The sequence below is a fragment of the Cervus elaphus genome, chromosome 1 (genome assembly GCF_910594005.1).
Source record: "Cervus elaphus chromosome 1, mCerEla1.1, whole genome shotgun sequence".
NCBI lineage: Eukaryota > Metazoa > Chordata > Mammalia > Artiodactyla > Cervidae > Cervus > Cervus elaphus.
Window position 1 is genome coordinate 99,308,420 of NC_057815.1, and position 10,404 is coordinate 99,318,823.

Genomic DNA, 10,404 nt, shown 5'->3' on the forward strand with positions numbered 1-10,404 from the left:
ATGGGGTTGCAAAGAATCAGACATGAGTGAATGACTAACACTTAACTCTACAGGCATGTTCATTAAGGGTCTTGGGCTGTGGGAGACTGCAAGCTTCAGTTGATTGAAGTCTTGAGAGTCAGAACCAGTCATCATCAGCATCCCTTACATTCCAGCTGGTCTGGTATACATATAGATATCTATTTTTGATATAGATATAGATACCTATTCTTCTTCATATTCTTTCCCCTTATCAGCTCAATTCAGTCACTCAGTCATGTCTGACTCATTGCAGCCCCATGGACTGTAGCATGCCAAGCCTCCCTGTCTCTTAGTAATTCCCAGAGTTTACCAAAACTCCTGTCCATTGAGTCAGTGATGCCATCCATCCATCTCATCCTCTGTCGTCCCCTTCTCCTCCTGTCCTAATCTTTCTCAGCATCAGGGTCCTTTGAAATGAGTCAGCTCCTCACATCAGGTGGCCAAAACACTGGAGTTTCAGCTTCAACATCAGTCTTTCCAATGAACTCTCAAGTCTGATCTCGTTTCGAATGGACTGGTTGGATCCCCTTGCAGTCCAAGGGACTCTCGAGTCTTCTCCAACACCACAGTTCAAAAGCATCCATTCTTCAGCACTCAGTTTTCTTTATAGCCCAACTCTCCCATCCATCCATGACCACTGGAAAAACCATAGCCTTGTCTAGGCAGACCTTTGTTAGCAAAGTAACATCTCTGATTTTTACTATACTGTCTAGGTTGGCGATAACTTTTCTTCCAAGGAGTAAGTGTCTTTTAATTTCATGGCTGCAGTCACCATCTGCAGTGATTTTGGAGCCCCCCGAAATAGAGTCAGCCACTGTTTCCCCATCTATTTGCCATGAAGTGATGGGACCAGATGCCATGATCTTAGTTTTCTGAATGTTGAGCTTTAAGCCAACATTTTCACTCTCGTCTTTCACTTTCATCAGGAGGCTCTTTAGTTCTTCTTCAGTTTCTGCCATAAGGGTTGTGCCATCTGCATTGCTGATATTTCTCCCGGCAATCTTGAACCTAGCTTGTGCTTCATCCATGTGCTACATCTTTTCTCATGATGTACTCTGCATAGAATTTAGATAAGCAGGGTGACAATATATAGATTTGATATGCTCCTTTCCCGATTTGGAACCAGTCTGTTGTTCCATGTCTGGTTCTGACTGTTGCTTCTTGACCTGCATACAGATTTCTCAAGAGGCAGGTCAGGTGGTCTGGCATTCCCATCTTTTGGGAATTTTCCACAGTTTATTGTGACCCACACAGTCAAAGGCTTTGGCATAGTCAATAAAGCAGAAATAGATATTTTTTCTGGAACTCTCTTGCTTTTTCGATGATCCAGTGGATGTTGGCAATGTGATCTCTGGTTTCTCTGCCTTTTCTAAAACCAGCTTGAAGATCTGGAAGTTCACAGTTCGCGTGTTGCTCAAGCCTGGCTTGGAGAATTTTGAGCATTATTTTGCTAGTGTATGAGATGAGTGCAATTGTGCAGTAGTTTGAGCAATCTTTGGCATTGCCTTTCTTTGGGATTGGAATGAAAACTGTCCTTTTCCAGTCCTGTGGCCAGTGCTGAGTTTTCCAAATTTGCTGGCATATTGAGTGCAGCACTTTCACAGCATCATCTTTTAGGATCTGAAATAGCTCAACTGGAATTCCATCACCTCTACTAGCTTTGTTTGCAGTGATGTCTCCTAAGGCCCACCTGACTTCACATTCCAGGATGTCTGGCTCTAGATGAGTGATCACACCATCGTGATTATCTGGTTCATGAAGATCTTTTTTGTACAGTTCTTCTGTGTTTTCTTGCCACCCCTTCTTAATATCTTCTGCTTCTGTTAGGTCCATACCATTGATGTCCTTTACTGAGCCCATCTTTGCATCAAATGTTCTCATAAGCATAAGTTTTAAGGTTGCTATTGCAAGGAATGGCCACAAGGTGTCAGGACTTTTTCATGCTCAGTTGTGATTACCTTGAAAGTGAAAACTTTCAAGTTTTAACTCAAGACTGGAATTCAATATGGAATGTAGCTGAAGAAACACCGAAAAGCTTGTGTGTTTTTTCTGAACATTCTTATTTATTTATTTTAATAATTTTTTAAATTTACTGGCAGGTCCATGTGGCATGTGGAATGTTTACTTCCCCGACCAAGTGTCGAACCCTTGCCCCCTGCATCTGAAGCACAGAATCTTCACCACTGGACTGCAGGGAAGTCCCCCTAAGCTTTATTTTTTTAAAGTAACCTTTATTTCATATTGTAGTAATATTGATATACCATGTGTTGTTGGTGGCAGGTGAACCGAGTGTATTTTCTATTTTGTTGTTGTTCAGTTGCCAAGTCAGGTCTTTTTGTAGGAGCATTCCCTTTTCTACAGGCCCTGTTATACTGGTAAGACATCTATTTGTATATACAGAAGTGTACATAAATGTAAATATCTAGGTACATAGATATGTAAATGTCCAGAGAGAGATATAAATGTCTAGGTACATAGATATGCAAATGTCTATATGTATAGACATATGCATTCTAGGTACATAGATGTATAAATACCTAGGTTCATAGAGATATAAATATCTATATACATAGACATATAAATATATATGTACATATAGACATAACTATCTATGTATATACAGATTTAAAAATCTATTATAGATACATATAGATGTAGATATCTATATACATAGACATCTAAATATCTGTATACACGGAGGATGGTTACACAGTGGACAATGAAGGAGACCACCTTATAGACAACATAAGTGATACAGATAGTGGCATTTATAAGAGCATACTAGGAGAAAGAAACATAAACAATTTCAAACAAAGAGAACACAGCTAAGCAATATGCATGTGACTAGTTTTAATCTGATCGCAATAAACCAACAAGTCCACAGGGGGTCAGTAGATGATGGCAAAGTCTGGAAGGGTAAGAGAGTAAAAACTAGTTAAATGTTTCATCTTTTTTTTACAAAGTATACCTTATAAATTTTTGGATTCATACTTGTTACCTCCTTAAGTATGTATCATCCTATATATCCTCAAAACCCACATCCAAACTGTTTCAACTGAAATCAAGCATAACTCCAACTTGTTGCAACTCTAGTTGGTCAATTGTTGCAGTTTCATGAGAAAGACACATTGTGATTCTTTTGTATAGACCAGTAATGGTTAGGATTTCTGTGTAATTTTTTATTTTTATTTTTATTTTTTAGGGTCCTTAGAAATCATTTAAAATTTCAGCACTTCTCCCTGCTTCACCTTGTTCTGATTGAATTGACATTGGAAAAGCTATGGAAAGAGTGTTTAATATAATCTGAACTCACCAGGTATCTATTGTTTGGTGTACATAAAGATCTGAGAAGTAGACTTCGATGGATGTAAAAATAAATATTGTGGATATAGAACATAATTAGAAACTGCGAGAGTCATTTGACCAGAGAGCAATCACAATGGATCCACTTCATCTCCCACACCCATGGGGACAAGTTTATCTTGGTTATAATATCAGCAACTGAAGAGTTAAAGTGTTGAAAGGTTGTTGCTGAACAATAAGACGCCGGAATTCTTGGCCTCAGGAGGAGACGAATTCAATCCAGGGCCAGAGACGATGAAGAAGGAATTCATAGTGTCTGGACTCCATCTCAGGCTTGGCCACCTCTCCAGTGGACTCTGAACTCTCTGCTTAGTGCCTGTGGGAACAACAATGGAAGGATAAGACCCCCTCCGGACAGGGGAACCTTGAAGATCATATCCAGGTTACTCATCACCTAAGAGAAAACAGACACTAATCACCCCTGCCTCTGGACACTATCTATCAGAATGTAAACACAGGCTTATCGGTTATTAACTGGTTGGAATGTAACTGTGGGCTTATGGATTATTAACTGTTTGAACACATAACACGTGAATGATGGGGCTATTGTGATTGTATTCACCCTTCCTTTGTAAGCATCAAGGGATTGGGGTGGTGGGTTTGGACACGTACACATGGGGTATAAAAGATTTTCACAAATGCTGGACGGGGTCCTTGGCTAAGAGGAGACTCTGCCTTGGGCCCGCCGGTGTAATAAACTGCACTCCACTATCTGCATTGTCCTTCTGAGTGAGTCTGTTTCCCGGAAAGCATGGCTATAACATTTGGTGTGTTGGCTGGGAAACTCCTCACTTTGAGGAGACAGGTCTCATTTGAGGCCACCCCGAGGCTTTGTAGCTTGAATCTCCTAGAGGGGGGAAGGCGCCTCGCCCCTCTGGAAGGATTCTGCTTTTCAATGCCGGACCTTTCACGTTAGCAGGTAGTGGACGGCAGCAGGGGAACTGAGCGCTCAGGTGAGGAGGAACCCACCCGGCAGGGTGGAAGAGGGGGCCTGATCGCCCCCCTGGGAGGGACTAGAAGGAGCGGGGACCCACAGGAGCCTGGAATAGGCAGGCGGCGATTGCTTGGTACACAGGTTGACGAGCGTGCTAGGGTTTAGGAAGGAAATTTGTGATGGTCATTTAGGAGGTGTGTCCACGCTGTCTCAGGGAATATTATTGCCAAGCGATCGCCAGGGGATTTTTAGGATAGGAAACTGGTCCTTGTATGCTCATATTCTGCCCTCCCCCAGGAGGTGTCCTGTCTGCTGTGAAATTCTTGACCCCCTCGGAATTGTTAGGCTAGAAGGAGGGGGAAACAGAAGTGAGTATGAACTGGCTTTTCCGGAGATGGCCTGGGACATGGGATATTTAACCCATCTGTGTTTTCATGCGCACCTGATTAAGCCCACCAAGGCAGAACGGACTTTAAGGGAGAAACAGTCTTGGACCATGTGATGTTCTGGTTCAGCTATGCTGACTGGCAGGTGAAGACACGCTGATCCCCCTTCTCCCTCTGGGATGTGGCAGGTAAGGCTCTTCTCATCCCAATTAGGAAGGAGGCAGAATGGCCATTTAAGTGTCACTGAGTGGAAATATGAGAAGTACATAGGGTACTGAGAACTTCATAGACAGAACAAAAAGGAAAAGTAGAAGAAGGCCTGAGAAGGTAAGCAAGATGGGGGGAAGTGAATCTAAGGCAACTGTATTGGAGTGAAAAATTTAAAGAAAGGATTAGGAGGAGACTATGGGGTGAAGATGAAGCCTAACTGCCTCTACATACTCTGTGAGGTCGAATGGACCCCTATGGGAGCAGGATGGCCACCAGAGAACACCATGAACTCAAAAATAGTGGAAGCAATCTATACAGTGGTCACAGGAGAGCCAGGACACCTGGATCAATATCCATCTATTGACTCGTGGCTAGGGTTAGCTTGAGACCCTCCTACTTGGACAAGGTTCTGTATCCAGAAGGGAAAGGGAAAAATATTAATGGCACAAAAATTGACTGATGATAAAAAAGGAAATTCTACAGGATTTGGACGGGGATAACCTGACCCCTCCCCCATGCTGGATAATGACATGCCTGCTTCACTAGGACCTGAGGCCGCCTTAATGCCCGATCCAGGGCCAGGTGAAGTTTCTGCAACAGCCACTGCTCCTCCACCAGCTTTCCCAGAGTTCATAGAGCCGCCGTTTGGGCAGGCTCTGATCCCGGTGACAGAAGCCTCTGGCCAACACTTCCAGGATCCGGCTCCAGCCGAACCGTCCAAGCTATACCCGCCTCTCCCGGTGAGTACTGACAAGAAGGGGAGGGAGACGCTGGAATTAAGCAGAGACTGCACTCTGCCAGAGAGCTGGAGGGAATGAAAGAGAACAGACAAGAGACTTACAGTGCAAGCTGCTGCTCTGGGAAAGTCTGTCTCGGGCCCTCCGGAAAACCTCATCTGCCCCAGGGACAGGACAGTCCTTCAGCCGGTCCTGAGGGAGGCCCTGGGTCCCATTACAGCCAAACCAGTGTGCCCGAGCTTTTGGCCACTGGAAGAATCAATGCCCTAAGGCAAGGAAGGAAGAGGAAGCTCCCTCAGTTGTGGGGCTTGCTGACTTGGAAATTAACTAGGGCTGCTGGGGCTCAGAGATATCAGGTCCCCGAGAGCCCATGGTAACCTTAAAAGTGGGGGACCAAAACATTGACTTCATGGTGGATACAGGAGCAGAACTGTCGGTAGTAACAAAACCTGTGGCCCCACTGTTCACAAAGACTACTGATGTAACTGGGGTATCGGGAGAAGAGATGATTAAATCGTTTTGCCAGCCCAGAAAATGTCAGGTGGGGGGCACCAAGGGATTCATGAATTCCTCTACATTCCTGAGTGCCCAGTACCCCTGTTGGGAAGAGACTTGCTCTCCAAACTAGGAGCACAGGTGACTTTCTCCCCTGAGGAGAGGCCCACCTTCTGGATGGACTCTTTGGCTTATTTGCCCTCTCTCTCATCTCCAAGATGAGTGAAGGTTGCGTGAGCCTCCGAAGGAAGAACCGGGTGGGCCGGAAGAACATGAGAGAGAGCTAACTTAATTATTCCCTGAGGTCTGGGCGGAAGAAAACCCCCTCCCCCTGCCCAAACGGCGGCTCTACGAACTCTGGGAAAGCTGGTGGAGGAGCAGTGGCTGTTGCAGAAACTTCACCTGGCTGTGGCTAAACATCACGCCCCAGTGATAATAGAGCTCAAACCAGGCACCATCCCGGTTAGAAAGCACCAGTACCCGCTATGGATGGAGGCCTGGGCTGGCATATTGCCCCACATCAATAGATTGAAACAAGCAGGCATTCTAGTAGAGTGCCAGTCGGCTTGGAATACACCGATCCTGCCAGTCAAAAGGGAAGGAGGACAGGACTATAGGTCTGTAAGAGATCTCAGGCTAGTCAACCAGGCTACTGTGACTTTACACCCCACTGTTCCAAACCCCTATACCTTGCTTAGCCTCCTTCCGCTGAGGACTAAAGTTTATACTCGCCTAGATCTCAAGGATGCCTTCTTCTGCATACGCCTCGCCCCAGCATCACAGCCCATCTTTGCCTTTGAATGGGAAGATCCAGTCGGGAGCACCAAACAACAGCTCATCCGGACTCCCCCACAAGGGTTTAAGAGCGCCCCAGCCATCTTTGGGGAAGCCTTGGCTTCTGACCTGGACTCATTCCATCCGAAGGAGCATAGATGTTGGCTTCTACAATATGGGGATGACCTGCTGCTGGCTGCCGAGACCAAGGAAAAATGCTGGAAAGGGACAAATGCACTGCTCCAACTGCTGATGGAAGCAGGTTTCCGGGTGTCAGAGAAGGCGCAGATCTGCAAGGAGGAGGTGAGGTATCTGGGGTTTGTTTTAAAGAAGGGCTCAAGGTTCCAGACCCTAATTGGGTCCTATATACTGATGGCACTAGCCTGATAAAACAAGGACAATGGCTGTCAGGTTAGCCAAAGCGGAAGGGGCCATCAAGACTGAAAAGGGATGGTGGGAATTGCCAAGTGGCAAATTGTTGGTACTAGAAGAGCTGGCACACACTCTGGTAAGCCAAACACACCAAGCGACCCACCTAGGCCATGCTGCCTGCTCACAGGTCAATGCTGCCTCTCGGGTATTCAGACAAAAACCTCCGGGTATTCAGCTGAAAGGTATGCTGCCCCTTGAACACCTGGGAGTGGACTTCACTGAAATGAAACGTCACTGACACTACCGTTACCTGCTGGTCATGGTATGTGTGTTCTTGAGATGGGTAGAAGCTTTTCCTACCTGGACTGAAAGAGCACCAGAAGTAGCCCGGTGCCTGCTTGGGGAAATAGTTTCCAAATTTGGACTTCCTACCAGCATTAGTTCAGGCAATGGCCCAGCTTTGGTAGCTGATTTAGTACAACAAGTAAGCAAAACTTTAAACATCAAATGGAAACTGCACACTGCATACAGGCCCAGAGTTCTGAAATGGTGGAATGAACCAACCGGACACTTAGAGACTCTCCAAGTGGATCAGAGAGACTGACTGCTCCTGGGTAGACTTACTTCCGACGCCTCTGCTCAGACTCAGGATGACCCCACAGTCCCAAGGCTATTCTCCATATGAAACTGTGTATGGGAGGCCCCCTCCCATAATAAAACAGGTGTCAAGAAATTTGCCTCAGGTGAGGGGGGATAGGATTTCACAGCAGATGGAACTGGGTAAGGTAATAAATCGGGTAACTAAGTTTGTACAAGAAAGGGTGCCGTTCCCCCTTGGGGAACAGATTCATGAGTTTACGCTTGGTGACCAAGTATGGGTCAAAGATTGGAAACATGATTTGCTAGCCCCTTGGTGAAAGGGCCCTTATGTTATTCTAACTACCCCTACTGCAGTTAAAGTTGCAGGTATTGTCCCTTGGATCCATCATATGAGGGTGAAGAGAACATACCACGCAGACCCAGAAAACGCTGAGTGGACTGCACAGAGGGACCCCGCTGACCCTCGAGAGACTAAGACCATCCTTGAGAAGAAGGAAGAGAAGATCCCGGATGAGCCCCTTCAGGATGAAGCCACACAATCAACTCCTGCTGCTTGGCCTCATCAACGTGATTTTGAATTGAACTTCTGTTTCAACTCAGGACAATGTTTTCATCTCATGGGCACGTTCCTACGCAGACTTCCACAACACCTCCAACTGCTGGGTATGTGGGACTATGCCTCTGTCTGTGATGGATGGACTTCCTTGGTGGGTGTCGCCGCTCTGCCAAGGAGATTTTAAACCACTCTGCTCTTTTCTGGGATGACAAAAAGAGACTTTCCTCTCTCTCATCAATGATAACCTCTCCGTTCTCTCTTGGTGTAAGACCTACAGTTAAGAGACTCGGGTCATGGGGTTACATTTGATATAAATGCCAGTGTAACAAAAGCCTAACCTACAACAAGCCCCGGTAAATCTACCTTATTTACATGCTAGGTGGACAAGATCTGTGTTTCGATGGTATGAGTATATTGCTGCCTTTTTTGTACCCTCTATAGGGACAACAGATATTATGATTAAAGTAGAGGCCTTGACTAATTTCACAAAACAGGCCCTCCTAGATAGAACAAAAGCCATCCAAGTCTTAAATGAAGAGCACATCCAAATGAGAAAAGTGGTAATTCATAATAGAATGGCTTTGGACATGCTCACAGCTGCTCAAGGAGGGACCTGTGCTATAATTCAGGTTGAATGTTGTGTATACACTCCTGACTTATCTGGCAATGTATCGACTGCTTTAGATGCCATGAAAAATCAGGTAAAAGCAATGTCAAATGAAAACATTCCTTTCTGGACTTTGGTCCTATCTTGGGTGAAGGGCGATTGGTGGAAAACTATATTTACCACTGTTATAGTTGCCTTGACAGTTCTGCTTTGTGGACCCTGAATTTTACAATGCCTTGTGAATTTTGTAACCCAGAGGTTGATAGCATTCTCTCATGTGGGTGACCGGAGGGCTAGGATACAATATATTGCAGTAAATGATGCTCATTATGGAAACTAGGAGCATCAAGAAGGGGGAATGAAGAAAGAATTCATAGGGCCAGGACTCCATCTCAGGCCTGTCCATGCTGACCATGCTCGGCCACCTCTCCAGTGGACTCTGAACTGTGTTTAGTGTCTATGGAAATGACAACAGAAGGATAAGACCCCCTCCGGACAGGGGAATCTTGAAGATCCTATCCAGGTTACTCATCGCCTAAGAAAACACAGACCCTGATCACCCCTATCTCCGGACAGGCCGTAAATTTTTCTGTATCTATTGGAGTGTAACCTCGGGCTTATTGATTATTGGCTAATTGTTTAACTGTCTGAGCACATGGCACGTGAGTGATGGGATTATTGGGATTGTATTTACCCTCCCTCAGTTTATGTGAGTCTCAAGGGATTTGGGGTGGTGGGTTTGGACACGTACACATCGGGTATAAAAGATTTTCACAAATGCTGGACGGGGTCCTTGGCTAAGAGGAGACTCTGCCTTGGGCCCGCTGGTGTAATAAACCGCGCTCCACTATCTGCATTGTCCCTCTGAGTGAGTTTGTTTCCCGGAGCTCGTGGCTACAACAAGATGGCAAATGCCCTTATTGATGTTCACGTGCTTAGTCAGTCATGTCCGGCTGTTTGAGACCCCGTGGATTCTATCCCATGCATGTGTGGATGGATGGTGGCTGGAGGGTGGGATGGTGGATGGATGGATGGCTGGATAAACAGCATGGGGTCCATGCACACAGTGGAGTATGACGCAGCCATGAAAAGGAGTGAAGCTCTGACACAGGCTACAGCGTGGGTGGACCTTGAACACACGATGCGGACACAGAAGCAGACGCAGACGGACTCACTGTCTTAGTCTGCTTGGGCTGCTGTAGCAAAATAGAAGGCTGGGCGCGTGAGCAACACAAATGCATTTCCTACAGTTGTGGAGGCCAGAAGCCTGAGATGAGGGTGTCAGGATGGGCAGGTTCTGGTGAAAATCCGTTCCTGGTGGGGGGCGGGGTCTTCACGGTGTCCTCAGG

The 10,404-nt window shown here is 45.9% G+C and overlaps 1 protein-coding gene across 1 annotated transcript in view; it reads right to left on the reverse strand.

Annotated features, from left to right (window-relative positions):
- The window catches only part of LOC122703521 (histone-lysine N-methyltransferase PRDM9-like), a gene marked incomplete at its 5' end in the record, with an annotated part of 100,610 nt that overhangs the window by 47,081 nt on the left and 43,125 nt on the right, over positions 1 to 10,404 (reverse strand). The window lies entirely within an intron of this gene.